Genomic DNA, 16,912 nt, shown 5'->3' with positions numbered 1-16,912 from the left:
AAGCCATCACTATCCTATTCAGCAGATGGCGACAACGCCCCAAGCAAGACTGGAAACAGTACGCATATCATTATGTAAAAGTAAATACCAGAGTGTAGGAATACTTTGTCACAAGTAAAAGTCCTGCAATCAAAATGTTAATCAAGTAAAAGTAAAACAAAAGTATTGGCTGTAGAAGAACGCATAATGGAATCAAACTAGCTTTTCATATCTTACACTGCACTGTAACTGTTTTTGTTGTACCTATCATTAGGCCCCACAGTGAGTATCATTGACAGTAAGGTTATCCATATTATTACATGTTATTCTAGGAGTACATCTTACATACAGTATAGAATATGTTGCCCCAATGTACATCTATTGCAAAATCTGATTATCCACATTGATGCCACCTACATTAAAATACAATTCAGGTATCTATATGGCTGCATATTTTGAGTCTAGACTTTCAAAGTGAAAAGCTAATATATTTTGGGGGGTTTATTATCCCTGAAGTAATCATCATGATGCAAATATTGATCAGTGCTCTACGGCATCAACCAAGTCTTATTCTACTTTTTCTGTGTATGTCTCACAGTTATAAGCTGTATATTTTCACTAATATATTATAACGTAAAAACAGGAAAATATTACAACCATTATACATGGAGCAAATGTTCTCTTATCAGCAATTGAATTTGATAAATTGGGTATGTATTCTCTAGAGTTGGACAAAGACACAATGAGACTCAACAGGACTGCGGGAATTTCAAACAACATTTTATTTCCAGTATGTATTTTTTTTAACAAGTCAAAAGTTAGGGCTGCATAGTCATGAAGGGAGCATGAGCAACATGAACACAAACACAGACATACAGCTGGACATCAGGGGAAACCTGGGGATGTGTTGTGTACTTGTTGAATAGACTGTACTGATGTTTGCAAGATAAAGTCACTTGCTGCAAGACGTTGACTTCTATAAAACACTATAATTTCTATACTGTACTATTAGTGAGTTTTTAATTTAATGACAGCCGCTATGTGTACAAAATATGGTTGAAATAGTCAGAACGGCAGAGGGAAAATGTGAAGAGTTCGGTTTAAGCCTGTGCTTTTATTTCAAATGTTGAGCTAGCTAGCCTATGAAATAATCAGTTTCGACACGCAACAAGTCAGACAATGCATCATTGTTTGGCGTTCCTAACTATAATCCTTTGATTCTGAATAGGAAAACAATTGCCAAAAATAAGTAACATGTTGCTCCTATTTCCTTGATCATCCCATTGGATCAGGATAGGAGTCAAGTTACATTTTACGCCGGCATTAAATCCGTTTTTCGATCTCTTTTCTCTGTGTGGAATGTGGGAAGCAGACATCAGACTCTTGGCTTGGCAGTGTGAGTTCCAGCTGCTACAGATACAGAAGTATTACAGAGCAATATCATTCAGCACTTTTAATACAGCGGTAGACGGCAATGCAACATGTTTCAGTAAATTGTAAGTGTACTAAGGGACGTCGAGAGTCATTGTAATATAGTGTACAGCAGACGTGAGACTCTTGGATTGGCAGTATGAGTTTCAGCCGCTCTGGCAGTAAGAGCAATACTAGCTTTAAGGAATCATCGTGGTCAGTCTGTTCCTTTAGTTAGACATGCGACTTTAACACTGAGACTAAAGGTAACTTTTCAATGCTCACAAGGGGAGCAATTTGATAAAGGATTCACGTTTGAACAAATAGTTGCATGTTTCCTTTTCCTACACACTCGTCCCCCATTTTTCTTAAACGCCCAATGGGCACAGGGATTAGAATGATGTATACTAAACAATCCAACTAAAAGCATTATCTAAAAGCATTTAAAATGAGGTTTATGTTTCCTCCACTGTGAAAAGTGTAGTCATTTACATACAAGGAAATCTTAGCCTTATTGACGCAGTGTTTGTTTTCCATTTCAATCTGAAATCATAGAATGCATTATGTTTCATTAGCTTGTATGTGGCAGGCGTTTACCACTGGGTGGCAGTCATTGTGTATTTTCGGTGTGTATTGCACCACTGCAGAGAAGCATCCAACACTGTACAAGGCAGACTCAGTACTGCAGCAATCACTATATAAGCGGTAAACAGACCTCAAGACTCATATAAGGTTCAGATATTAAAGACAGGCAGGTGTACAAATGGGCTCATATGAGAAAAATATTAAAAATCAGCCTTTGCTTTTGGTCGTTTGAGTACATTTCCACAGGGTACTACATCCCATATACCTGAATTTGGTTTTCTGGGAATATTTTGACATGGTTTTACACTTTTTGAGTTGTTTTACTTAAAAAAAAAAAAATACATTCTTACTTCCACATAAAGTCAGAACAAATCTCTATTAATGGGCTTCCCTCTAGAAAACATTAAAAAAAATCAAGTCACAGAAAAACAGGGATCACACAATGGATGTTGTATCCACAAATATACAAGTTATGCATCACATTCCCTACACTAATCCACCTGTTTGTTATGCTATGTCAAAGCATGAGTTAAGAAATTAACACTAACAGACAGACCAACACCACAAAATTGCTTTTCCCTACAGGAAGACTTTGAAGGTACATGTGTACCCTTTTCACAGAGACATATGCACAAGACCTTTTGAGACAAGGATGCAAGTGTGTGGGTGTGTGTGTGTGTCCGTATGTAGTGCTTTCTTATATCCATAACATTCACAGTTTTATATCACATCAAGGACGCTGTATCACTTCTAACACTGAACAGTCACATGTTAGTAGCTAGTACAGTTTTCCAAAGCAGAAACATCTGTCTAATGCACAGTTTGAATCTAATGTCCATGCATTGCACAGTGTAGATACACACATTGGTATAATGAAAGTGTCATGGACAGAAAAAGTTTCAATCAAAGCCAGTCCAGACACCTCTTTAAAGTGCCCTATAACAGGTTATTGCATAATCTGTTGTCTGTCTTATTGCTTCCATTGAAAGCAAGAAGGGAGATGCACTCCAGTTTTAGAGCGCATCAGGCTGATGGAGATTAGAACGAAGAAATAACATCTTCCAGTAAAACTGATCCAACATGTAGTCACACAATGCTGTGGTGAGGTACGAGAGCAACTTGGATTTAGTTTACTTTTGTAAAAAATTATAAAAGAATGACCATTCAGAAGTCACTTCCTGTGTTGTGCACCCACTCTGGATTGTGTTAAAGTGCTGTGTTGTTTGAATACAAGGCCAGTTTACGACACTCAAAGAAGTGGGTCTTATGTGACTAGGTATGTTTTTGTGTAGTGTTCCACTGTTATAGCTATTCAAAGAGGTGACTTCTCGCACTGAGTCGCATAGAGAGAAGCTTCTAGTTCCCAGTCGGCCTCTCAGCACTAAATTGATCCATGTTTGTTTATCACGAGATGAAGAAGAAGTAATGAAGGCTTTGTGAACTTTATCCATATCTCTTCTCTTGAAACAAATTCTCTAAATATTCTACCATTACTATTCGCCACTTCCTCATCTGTTCTCACCAATGCATGTTTTTAGTGCTAAGACACCAGACTTAGTTAAAAGCAAAAAACGAATATAATCTTCAATGCTTAACATTCCTGGATGTAGTCACAGCAAGTAACCAATGAACTGAGCAACACACTTAAAGTCTTGGTGGGATCACAATAAAACGACGAAGAAGAAGAATGAACCACTGGCCTTTTGGGATATTCACACATTCCTTTGATAATAATATATTTATATATTGAATATTACTTTTAGAATTCATTAAAATATAATATTTTTTTGGACAATATTTAACATCTATTCCCTGACAGTCTTTACATTCTTTCAGTGATCTGTGTCAATGCTGTGCTGCCTCCATTACTGAGGCACTATCAATGGACTATTTTTTAGCACAAATACATCTATGTGTAAAGTGTTCTAGGAGCAAGTTTGTGTTTGGAAAGGTAACCACATAAGCGCAGACATACAGAAGTGATTAATTATGCCAATGAACAAAAGTGACATGTTCTTAAGGTTTTCTAGCAGATTGGTTGAATTGTATTAGTCACATTTAAAGATATTGTTCTTATTTTTCTGTAGGTGTTAAATGTATTTCACCCTCTCTTTCCCACAATTACCTGCAGGCAATTATTTTATTACATAGGAGCCACCTTTAGTTAAAAGGGGTCAGAAAAGCAGTGTTGAGAAGTGCTTATTGACGGAGCTTCGGTCAATTAACGTGAATGGTTAAATGGGATCATATAGAGACACACATAAATGTCCATGTACTGTGGTGCTAGACAACATATACATATATGATGTTATATAAAATGCGCACATGCTAAAAATGCATTGGTTATTAGTCAGAAGCAGCATGATTAAGTTCATTCATTTCTATAGGGAGCTGGGTAGTCTAGGGATTGTCTTTGATGAAGGATAGGGTTGGTAGATTTTTTTTTTTTTAAATAATTGTTTTGTGTTTTTTGTCCTCCCACCAGCAGGGGGAGACGAAGCAGAACAGGCACCAGTGTTTCATCTAAAGCAAAACAATACAATCCTTCTCTCACCTAAGAAAGCCCGTTGTCAGAGTTAGCAAGACGTAAAGTTGATCAAAAACATATTTTTGGCTTTAATAAAACAACCACATGTCAAACCTGGACCCAGCTGTAAACATGCAAGGTAAAGTTGAAGCTTGCATTGGCAGTAATTATGACAAAGGACCACAATGTCAACAAATCCTTTAAAAACAACTACTAGCAAACAAACAAATGTAAACAGTGTTTGATTAGTAGCACATTATTTGTACCTAAATGTAAATGTTATTTGATTAAAACCAGAAAATGTTGGCTAACTTCATTATCAAAACTCTGGCTGAGTGGTCCTCTGGTTTTATGTATTCTGTATTCTGTGCTGTTCTTCGGTCGGTCGACGTCATGGCAGTTCATAGATCGTGGCATTTCCTTATGTCATCAAAGTGTGTTTGTTTGGGTCCAAGTTTGACTCTAAATGGAAGAATCTAACAAAACTGTTGGCAGTTGATTATTGACATTTGGAATATGCAATTAAAACTACATCTGAGGATTCTCAAAGTCGTTCCTCAATACATTTTGTAAAAGGGTGAACAGAGTGGTGCAGTGATGACTAATTGTTTTAGTCTGAACTCTAAATTAGCTTCACAAGGGCACCCTCGACTAGAAGCCAATGGGATGTTTAAAATAGACTTTGAAAATATGCACAAAATAAGCTTTGAGGCAAACATGTATGATACGTACAAATATTCTTCAGTGGGATAATCTCCATTTCTAAAGCTGCCTGCACATGAGGCGCCCTTTGTTCTTTGCTCACTGCAGGGTAGGGCGCAGAGTCTTTGGTAGAAAACCGCTAGTTAAATTAATTTCTATGGTTACCTCGCCTGCTAGCGTTACATAGAGCTGTTATCTGATTGGTTGCAGCTGCAAACTAGGCCAAAGTTGAAATAATTAATACTTACATGCCAAATGCGGCTAATGTTCGGCATGATTACTTTTTTTGCAAGTTGTGTGTTTGCTGACTCATTTGATGTTTTTAAACAAAACGTGAACAGCTCATAAGCTTGTGTGAACCCACACAGACTTTATTTCAGGAATCTAACCAAAAACTCATTCAAAGAACAACTGACCCTCCAAGGCAAGGGAGCCCTGATAAGCTAAAATACAGACTCATAATTCCTGCACCTCTCTGTTGGACGCCACTTAAGGCTCTACTGTAGGAAAAGTGTCAGATATTAGAGCATATTTTTGAATCACTTAGGCTGCACACTGTGTAACGAACGGGCTTTCGTGAAGGTGAGAGAAGGATTTAGGGTTTTTGCACATTCCCCCCTCCCCAAATCTCAAGCATGATTTAAAATAGACATTTACATGTTAGCCGCTAGTAAGATAAAACAGTCCACTGAACAGCATTTTCTCTGAGCGTGTACATTTGTCTAACATATATACAAACATACAGACATACTTTGCATTTTGCTCATGCCTTTGGTGTCCCTTTGTTATCTGCTTTGGCTCCTGAATGTCCATTTTCTGTGTTGTCATTCCCTGAGCTCACCAGACACTCTTTGCTGCAGGGGGGAGAGAAACAAAAGGTTAGGTGTACACCCACGGAGGGAGGCAAGAAGAGTGATAACAGCTATTTATATATGTTCTGCAGGGATTTCTACATAGCCGATCCCTTGGAAGCCTAAATAACAATCTTGTGTTGGAGAGGAATTGGAAATCTGTCATTAGGACTTTAATGAAACTGTCATCCAATACTTTAATTGTAAGATTGGAAACACTCATTTAAACCAGAGAGAATGAAGCCTCTGGCCACTCTTATACACGTATCATATTTCATAAAGAGATGTCTGCTATGCAACAAACTATATAATGTGAAAAGACAAAGTTGAGATTCAATATTTCTCTCTTTTTCAGTCAGATAGACATTATTTGTATTTATCATAATCAGAAATACTTTAATACTCCCAGCGGAACATTCGTTTTTGGGACAGTTTTTCCATTTTAGAATGAATAAAGTAGAGGAAAATAAATTACATAAACATACAAATTAACAATGTGCAATAACAAGAAAAATATATGAACATAAAAAAATAAAATAATGTGTTGAATAAATTATTTTGTAAACATAACAAGTCATAATATTTATATTTTATTCCCTGCAGTCAGACAGCAGTCAGACTAAGTAGTGTTATGATATTATCTGCATCAGTGGAAGCAAATGTAACATACACATGAATATATATGTACTGTATATATATGTATATATTGTGTGGTAGTTGCCTGGGGATGTGTGCCTCTTTTGTAAGGAAGAGAGTGCCAACTGTATTTTTGGGGGATATTCACAATTATTGTAATAAAATCCTGGTATCCCATCCCTTGTCTCATTTTGCCCCACTTACAACGACAATTTAAATTTGATGTGAATCTGCATTTTTCATTTCCCTAATCTATATACTGTCTCAGTACTGTGTACCTGCATTGTCAAATCAAGACATTTTGATCCTTTCATCTTAAGTCAAATGATTGAAGGTCATGTTAAACTCCTTAAACTTGCGTTGCCTTTTAAATAAAAATAAAAAAACTAAGCAATTGACTACCTGGGATTATATTTATATTTGGCAAGAAGGCCAATACAGATTATAATCTATACATATGGTGTATTTCTCATCATCTGTCCTCCCGTGTTATTAGCAGAGGTCTACTCACTTCTTCTCATCATCCTTCAGCAGGAAGTTAATCACCAAGGCCTTGATTACCATGCCAAGGATAGACAGGCCAATGACTCCCCCCACCACTGAGACAATGATGGTGGTCAACGTCGTGTCAATCTCCTTCACTGCAGGGAGAAAGAGAGGGGAACACATTATGAGGGAGAAAGAGTCAGATGAGACACCAACAGTGAGACTCTCATAAGCAGGTATAATATAAAGGTGTTATTGTCATATGCTAGCTGTCATTGTTGGTAATGAAAATCTGAAATCTCAGGCTCCTTTAACAGTGCAACATACAATATGCTTAAAGGGGACATATTCTGCTCCTTTCCAGGTTCATATTTGTATGTAGTGTAGACCCTCCAGAAAAACGCGATTCTGCGATCGCAGAATTTACCGCATAATCAGCAAAATGGCGCAGATTTCTAAAAGGCCGCATATTTATCAAAAGGCCGCATAATCCCCGCATTTTTCCACACAAAGTTGAGGGAAAAAAAAGTTAACTCGTCTTGACGTGACGTCATCAGCTCGCGCATCACAGAATGTAAACAACACTGTATAGAGTGAACGTGTGGAGCTCACACGATAGAGAAAACACCAAGATGAAAATATCTAATCCATCTCATTTACCAACGAACATTTCTACTAAAGACCGGGCAAAAAGTGGGGGGAAACTATTCTGCACCCCGTGCAACTGTGTGTTGGAGCATAAGAGAAAATCGACGGTGACGACCCACTTTGATTCATTCAAACATTCGAAAATGCTTTCTGCTGCTGCGGACAAGAAAGCCAAACAACTCACGTTCACGAGGCATCAACCTCCAAAACCCTTTCGAGGGCTACAAGAAACGANCGCATTTTAAAAAAGCAGGTTTTGACTACGCTGCTGACCTGCTTATCAAATTTAAAAGCGCTATTGAAGGTCACTCCAAGGTTCGTGACAGAGGGGAGGATGTTTTTATTGAGGGAGCCCAGAATATCAACCTGGGAGGCTGGAGGTTGGGGTCCAAAAAAGATAACCTCAGTCTTGCTCTCATTGAGGTTGAGGAAATGTTGGCTCAGCCAGGATTTGATCTCTGCTAAGCAGTCCATCAATAGCAGTAATGAGTTGACATTTGAATTGAGTGGCAGATAGATCTGTACATCGTCGGCGTAGCAGTGGAAGGGGATGTTATGTTTTGTGAGAATTGAAGCTAGGGGCAGTATGTACAGTAAAAAAAGGATGGGGCCCAGAATCGAGCCTTGGGGAACCCCACAGGTAAGAGGGGCTTTGGCAGAGGAGAAGGCACCTAGCTGCACTGAGAAGCTATGGATGGCAATTTGCTTCACTTTTTGTCAGAGCAAATCTAAGAGGTTCACACTCTTTTAAGTCCACTTTAAAAACAATAACCAGAAGCCTATTAACATTTCAACAGTTATTGCTATCTGTAATCTTTCGTCTTCTCATACTGGCCTTGAAAGTTCCACTTTCTAATAAGCAGTCAATGCGAGAGAGGGGGGTCATCTTTTTGTGCAAAAATGCAACATCAGCAGTCTGAGTTAGTCAAATCGAGAGGGTATCTTTAGAAGTAATCTTCTATTCAATATAAAATTCCCTCATTACGTTTCCTTTGACAGTGATTCCCAGTTGAGCTGTGTCAACAGGCACAGTGACACAAACCCAAAGCAAAAGACCGCTGTTAAATCTACACGCTTATACTTTAAAAATAAGCGTATTTTGTCTGCTGTGACCGCTTTGCATTGGATTGACTGCATGAAACTAATGGCAGATTTTCTGTCAAGGTATACCTGTTGAGTCACTGACATAATGATGTCACTGGGAGTTCCTCCAGTAGGTGTTTCATGTATCATGAGTTGTATATATATTTGCCTACTACCATGTGATAGCACTTGATTTCATTGGTAATAAAAGCACCTACTGTATTCTCTACTTCTAGTAAGCATAATTCATGATGTGACCTTCCATAAGATGTGCGTTAAACCTGCCGTATACATACTCTTTAGATAATACCATATATCACTCTTACAGCTGAAAGTGTTACGGTTGAGTGAAAGAAGCAGGACCCAAATGCAGATAACTCTGATTAACCTTTATTTCAAGGATAAAAAGAAAATAACTTGGAGAAAAAAACAGAACACTCACCGGTGAACTGATTCACAAACAAAAGACGAACCAACACTGAACACAGGAAGAGACAAGACTAAATACAGGGAGGGGTAATCACAAGACGAGAAACAGCCGGGCAGGGGAGGAGAAACACAAGGGCCACAGGTGAACACAATGAGACAACTAGGCACACCAGGGAAACTAACGACAGGAGGAAAAACACAGGGAAAAGGACCAAACAATATACCAAGAGGAAAACATGACAGGGAGAATAGCAAAACACCCAAAACAAGACATACAAAACGTGACATAACACAATAATCGTAACAGAAAGTGTTACAAGTGAGAGTCTTTGTTCTGTCATTTTTGGCTTTTTAAAGTTTTTGCCAGCAATGTTTAGACAATTAAAGCAATGGAAAAGCTAAATGATCTAACAGATGGGAAAATGTTTCCTGTTAATGGGAAGAAGCGACTAAGGCCCCGGCCACACGAGGACGCATACGGCTAAACGCATAGGATTAACGCAAACGCAATCGCAAAAAAGCTTCCGTCCACANTTTTATTTTTTTTTAAATGTGCTACTTTTGCAGATAAAATTATGTATTCAGTATCTTATTCTATAACAGTATGTCATAATTCTTGAGTTCATCTATATTTTGAATACATAATTTTATCTGCAAAAGTAGCACATTTAAAAAAAAATAAAAGTAATGAGGAAAAAAAACAATGTTTGCTTCCATATTGGAGTGGAAGTAGAATGAAATGGAAATACTCAATTAGTGTACTTCAGTAAATGTGCTTAGTTACTTTCAACCTCTGGAAAACACATGATACATTCGTTAATTTTGTCCAGAAGAGACAGCGTGTATTATATTGATATCGTGTGTGTGTGTGTGTGTGTGTGTGTGTGTGTGTGTGTGTGTGTGTGTGTGTGTGGGTGTGTGTGTGGGTGTGTGTGTGTGTGTGTGTGTGTGTGTGTGTGTGTGTGTGTGTGTGTGTGTGTGTGTGTGTGTGTGTGTGTGTGTGTGTGTAGAGAGAGAGAGAGAGAGAGTGTGTGTGTGTATGTATCTGAGAGAGTGAGTGTGTGTGTCTCTGTGTGTGTGTGTGTGTGTGTGTGTGTGTGTGTGTGTGTGTGTGTGTGTGTGTGTGTGTGTGTGTGTGTGTGTGTGTGTGTGTGTGTGTGTGTGTTGGAATGGCAGCTGCTGTGATCTCAGATTGTTGCTCCGGTGTCTCTCACACACTTGGGGCCTATTTTTAAACGCTGTTCTACACTCAGAGCTGCTCAGGATCACGTTGCACTTGGACATGGTGCAAACTGTTAAAGTACATGTAGGCCTGTGTGTTTTCCGGGACTTACATCTATATTAGAAATTCCCACCACATCTTTCTAACTCTGTAACAAAACATTATAAAACACGGGAATATCTGATATCAAGTTGAGATGAATGGCCACTTGACATTAGAATGGAAATACATGTTACTGTGAATAAGTTATGGATAGTACAATTCTGGATATAAAAAAAAACATATTTCAAATGTTAATAATTACAAAAATATTTACAGTTCCGAAGCCTGCGAACAGTGTTTGAATAAATATAACAAAATTATTTAAAAGAAATGTCTCAATGAAAAAGAAAGAAATACACTTTAATATAAATACGTTATAATTGTCACTAGCATCGTATTTAACTTAGTATTTGGTTAACCTATGAGTATTAGCTTTATCTAATATATATATATATATTCAAGTTGCCTTTGGAAACCAGTTAGATGCACAACAACCTACATAACACACTACAGGAAAGACAGGAGCCCAAGAAGTTCCCATTACAGGGCCTCTTTAACATTTGGTATTGAATCAGGGTCATTTCCCCTATTCAAAAGTGGTGAACAGACCCCAGCTCCCAGTAATTATGTGTTCAGTAAAAACACATTCACGTTCAATGGCTGTCTGGCCAGTGATGCTCGGGAAAAACACAAACTGGATAGAGCTTTGCATCGAGCATTAAAAAGTATTCATAGAAACAATTTTCTATGTCAAGTTGGCGGAAAGTTAAAAAGTAGCCGAAATGACTCAGATTATTCTGGTGTGAATGGTTTTGGTGCTTCCTTTGTTCAGTTTTCTGAATTTGCTCTCTCGTCTTCTCAATCTCACCTCTTTCCTCTCGTCTTTTAACATCCGACAGTTTTACCTCTCCTCTGTCGTCATCTACACTCGTCTCCTCTACTTTCAACACAGGCCATCTAGGTTGTCTCTCTCTTTTTTTACTCTCTTTGAATAGGCTTTATTTATTTATTTGTTTCTATCTTTTTTCCTCAGTGTTTCTGTCCTAGTTGTTTGCAGGATATTCTCCTCAGGGATCACTGAATTAAAGATTAGAGATGAGTGGAGCTTTGTTTGTGTGTTTTTATTTTTGTATGTGGCTGGTTGGTTAAAGAGGCTTTTGCTTTTGGGGATTTTCTCTTTCCTGCAGATTTAGGTTTGTCTGCAAAGGCTAAAATACCTGTGTTCTCTCCAGAGGGAGTTTCTGTCCTAAACACTATTTGTTTACTTCCGTAATATTGACATCACAATATAGCACTTTATAGAGAGGCGAAGCCCCGCCCACTTACTCCCGACCCATGGGACCTTATTTCGGAAAAATTATGTAATGAAGTCAATGGAGAGAGAAAGATTATCTTTCGATCCCGTTTGAATTGTGCCATGAATTACACATATGATGTTTGTTAATTTCAAAAATCATTTCCATGTCAAAAAAGTCACAGTTTGTCGTAAAACAGTTGAAATATAAGACTATGAAAAATACGCAACTAGAAAGACTACAAATCCCAGAGTCCCGGTCCCGCATGCTGGCTCTTAGGAACCGACTAAAACTCCCCTTGTGTGTAAGTACAGCTCTCAACATGCCCAGACTTGGAGTGATTTTCACCTCTTTTAATACTTTTCGCCTCATTCTGAAAGAAAGAAGTGAAATGTGCCAACGTGACGGCCGTCTTGGTGTGTGGTGCGAGACGGGAGATGTAGTTCATTGAGCGGTTTCACACCAAAAAAAGACACTTTTTTTTTTTTTTACTTGCAAAATTATCTTTTAAATTGACAAACATCATATGTGTAATTCGTGGCACAACTCAAACGGGATCGAAAGATAATCTTTCTCTCTCCATTCACTTCAATAAATACTTTTTCCGAAATAAGGTCCCATGGAGGTCCCCCGGAAAGGGAGGGCCTTCGCCTCTCTATAGCTTCTAGCGCTCCAACAAATTGTGCATCAATGGGCGGGACATCTCTAAGCTGGTTGACCAATCACAACAACAGAGCCGGCCAGCTAACAAATCAGAGCAGACCGGGCTCTGGTTTCAGACAGAGGGTGAAAAGAGGTGCTGCAGCACAGGCAGTATGAGAAAAATAAAGAGCTTTTTGAACATTAAAGCAAGGAGACATGTCACAGCAGACGAGCAAAATACAAATATGAACCTGAGAATGAGCAGAATAGAGCCCCTTTAAATCAATTGATGGTTTCAAACGCTTTCAGTAGCCGGCCGCTCATTGGCCTTGTAAAGTCTGTTAAGTGGATTAATGAAACATCATTTACCATCTGATGGTAATTACTGCCACTGAGAAAGGTTTCTAACCAAGTGCAAAAGAAAAACAACTCTGAACACAAGTCAGGTTCTCTCTTTCTAAATAGCAGTGTATCTTTCTGCACACTGGAACATGAGGATCTTTTACATATCTGAGAGAAGTGTCCCCCCTCATGCCTATAAATAGATCCCCCCCCCTATGTTTTCACCTCTGCTCGATACTATGCCTTTTCTCTCCGCTCCCTTCCTCTTCTTCTCAAATCTTTTCAGTTTCTCCTGACAACACCCGCACATGTACTATGCTATATCTATGTGTGTGATATATTTGAACTCTTGTCTTTACATACAATACATTAAAATGCAGGCACTGTTGTGTGTGTGTGTGTGTGTGCGTGAGTAATGGAAGGTGTGTGTTATTTATAACTCCACTATCAAACAATCTCTTTGTCTCAGTTGGGAAACATCAATATCCGAGAGGGAAAAATCAAGTAACTGAGTGTGTGTGCTCTGCTGACTGTCAAGGTGGTTCTTTTCTAAGTAGGCCACAGATTGAAGGGTTAATGTATTTCAGAGCGAACCCTTGGAGAACCGAGCGAGGATACTATTAACTCTGCGAGAAAGAGACGGGTAGGGAGTGAACATGGAGGGGCTATGATAATGGAGGTGCAGTGTTGAAGGGGTTACGCCAGATGGATCGGGAGAGGTAGTGGGATGTCCTCTACAAGGTAAGAGTGACATGAGGTCAGAGAATCACAACACTGGCTAAATCAAAAGAGATCTATAAGCAGGCTCGTATTTACACTGCTCGTACACACACTGAGGTAATACGATAGACTCAAGAACAAGTCACAACATACAGAACGATTATCACATTTACATGCCAACTGCTCGAGAGGCAGACACACTCACCACATTTCAGAGTTGGTTGAGTACTTTTGATGAAGCTTATTTTGAGGCCTGGTTGAGGCTTTTCTTGTTATGCTGCTAGAAGGTGGTGCAGGAATGAGTCATACTACCTGGAACTGAATTAGCATTTTAATCACTTTCTGCACCTTTGTGTCAAAGTTAGTGTTTTTCTTGTGGTTAGAAGCCTGAAATAAGATCTTTGATTAAAACACGCCTAAGAGATTTAATGTTTTGTTCTACGACTTAAATACGTCAGTAAATACCACACTGGTGAATGTCCGAAGCTTCTATGCGTCTTAAAAACGGCGGTTGCTAACAATTCTATTGGCTTATGTTGCATTCAAGTGATATGTGACTTGCGCTTAGCTTTCTGTGAGATTGGCACAGAGCCTTGCGTTAAAAACAGTATAGTTATGTTATATAAATACAACTTGATCGACTGATTATTCAATGTTACTGGTCACTAGGGAGGCGTGTGGTGCAGTGGGTTGTGCGTTGGTGTTCGGATCAGGGGGTCACAGGTTCAAACCCCGAGATTGGCACAGCCTTGCGTTAAAAACAGTATAGTTAGTTATGTTATATAAATAGAACTTGATTGACTGATTATTCAATGTTACTGGTCACTAGGGAGGCGTGTGGTGCAGTGGGTTGTGCGTTCGGATCAGGGGGTCACAGGTTCAAACCCCACTGCAGTCATCATGTCGTTGTGTCCCTGAGACACTTCACCCCAAATTGCTCCTGTGGGGATTGTCCACAGTATTGAGTATGTAAGTCTCTTTGGATAAGAGCGTCTAACAAGTGACATGTAATGTAATGTAAATGCTCTTCTATAACTTGCTCTGCAATTGTTGGCCTCATCGCTGGTTTTATCACAATCTGCTCTTTTATTCTCGACAACAAACAATGTTGCGTAGTCCTTTATGTTATAATATAGCACCATAGACTGTAGTGCGTGGTGGTAAAGGAGATGAATGTGGTTCCAGGCTTTAAGTGACAGTTCTTCTGCATATCTTTAAACTTTGTATCTTTTTTTTCTTTTCTGGTGAGTGTATTTTGGTCCGTTAAGTCTGTCTCCTGAGTCTTGTCTGTTGTAATGAGGGCTTGAAATGTCAGTGAAAAATGAGTGATACTTTGAGGATGAATAATATCGTCCCTTCTTTCTTTAGTTTGGACAGACCTGACAGCAAGTTACTATCATGTTTTATTTTTTATATCTCTGATTATTGTAACACAAGTGTGTATTATGAAATCTAGTTTATTGCTTAGTAATTCAAAAGAGAGATTGCTGCATGTTGGCAAAGATTATATGAATATAAGAGAACAACTAAACAGGTATTTTTGTATGCAGGCAGGACTCATCAACAGATGGGTATATTAAGATGAAAATGAATATGCTGTATTAAACCAAATACAGTACATTGTAGAATACAGATTAAAGTAAAACATGATGCTATGTTTGAGAATGGAGATGGTAATGTTGTGTTTTGAAGCAGCTTATGAGTTGTTATTTGACTGACACTCCAAGATGGCTGACACACAATTAATTTGAGTCAAGGTCTTTAGAAGGTCAAAAAGAAAAATGAGTGAATTATACTTTTTTTTCTTTCTTGGCCCAATTTGAAAATCCATGTTAATACAGGGCGAGTATAACTTTTAATGTTGTGGTGGCTTTTCTACTGGTTTTGATTTTTTACCTTCAAGATAAACCGGAAAATCTTGCTTCAATGTTGCATCAACTTTACTCATAGAAATTAAGAACAAATTATAAGTAGGTGACCTACTCATTACAACAGCAAATACCCAAAGGGTGAAGCTACACACCGAAAGATACAGACTGACATCTCCACACTACACTAACTTTGCTTTACTTTGACTGAGTGAGTGGGTTTCATCTACGTTCAACATTTCACATGTTACATAGTTTAGTTTCTTCCAAACAAATACATAAAACATATATTAAAAAGTGTAGTTCTTGAATTGCAAATCCAAAGCCGGTTAGCTATAAGTAAAATAGGTTTTATTTAATGTTAATGATACTTTTGGGATCAAACCTAAGGTAATTAGGGAGCCAGATAGTGCCACATAAACAACCTAACCATAACCATAAAGTTATTTACTACTTTACAGACGTTTACCGAATAACTATAGATTACAACGTTTGGAAAAGTTTGAACTCTTCATTAGAATTGCAAGCATCCATTTGTAATGTTTTAATGTATCAACATGCCTGTAATTTGAGGTCAACATTGTATATAAATTGGGTTTTCAGCCAACCACACACCATAATCAGCTTCGATTATATATATATTAACTTCCAATCATAAATAAAAAGCTACATATTATTTTATTTATGCTAAATCAAATCTCACATAATGCTAAGTCAAATCTCACATAAATGACAAGAGGTTGTTGGAGTTTTGCTCTTGTTCAATATTTCTCAATTACTAATATTCAACCTTAAAAAGATTATTCTTTATAGCTTGATTGGTCAACTTTAGCGGTTTGAAAAGAAAGGACCATTTACAAATCACAACAAAGGAATCAAGCAAACACTTTAAAAGAGAATAATAAGATTTAGTTGAGGTCGTTTTTGCCAATAGAACTATTTCTGCATTGGAATTTTAGGTCTTAAGTGCTTAGATATCGGCATTTTATGAAATATTATTACTTAATAAGGGATGTTTTTCACATAAACCCCTAATCAGTTGTCTTTGCTTCAACTGTGAGCTGTGGTGATTTTTAAAACAGCTGAGAGGCAGGAGGACATGTTGGGATGTGGGGCTCTACAACACACTTAGGGAGCGTGTGAGCAAACCACCACTGCACCACTACGTCACTACCAGTAATAGTACACACACACACACACACACACACACACACACACACACACACACACACACACACACACACACACACACACACACACACACACACACACACACACCACATCTAATCCAATCTATTATTGACTAGTCTACATTTTGTTCCAGATATATTTATCGCCCTTTCACAAACTTTTCTATAAAAATTGCATTGTGTTGATGCATTCAGCATGTCACTCGGCAACATAGGCCCAGGTTCAGATCCACTGAAGGAGTGGATGTTATTGAC

General features: G+C 38.2%; 1 long non-coding RNA gene across 1 annotated transcript; it reads right to left on the bottom strand.

The window, feature by feature from the left end:
• Window positions 1–742: 742 nt before the first annotated feature.
• LOC104965649 (uncharacterized) lies at window positions 743–7,357 on the bottom strand. Its single transcript, XR_800559.1, has 2 exons — window positions 7,202–7,357; window positions 743–6,057 (listed from the first exon to the last, which is right to left on the bottom strand). It is a non-coding gene; the product is annotated as an uncharacterized lncRNA (long non-coding RNA).
• Between the last annotated feature and the right edge of the window lie 9,555 nt (window positions 7,358–16,912).

This window comes from Notothenia coriiceps, unplaced genomic scaffold (genome assembly GCF_000735185.1).
Source record: "Notothenia coriiceps isolate Sejong01 unplaced genomic scaffold, NC01 NC01_scaffold00037246, whole genome shotgun sequence".
In the NCBI taxonomy this organism is placed as follows: Eukaryota; Metazoa; Chordata; class Actinopteri; order Perciformes; family Nototheniidae; genus Notothenia; species Notothenia coriiceps.
This window is presented reverse-complemented; position numbering and strand designations above follow the sequence as displayed.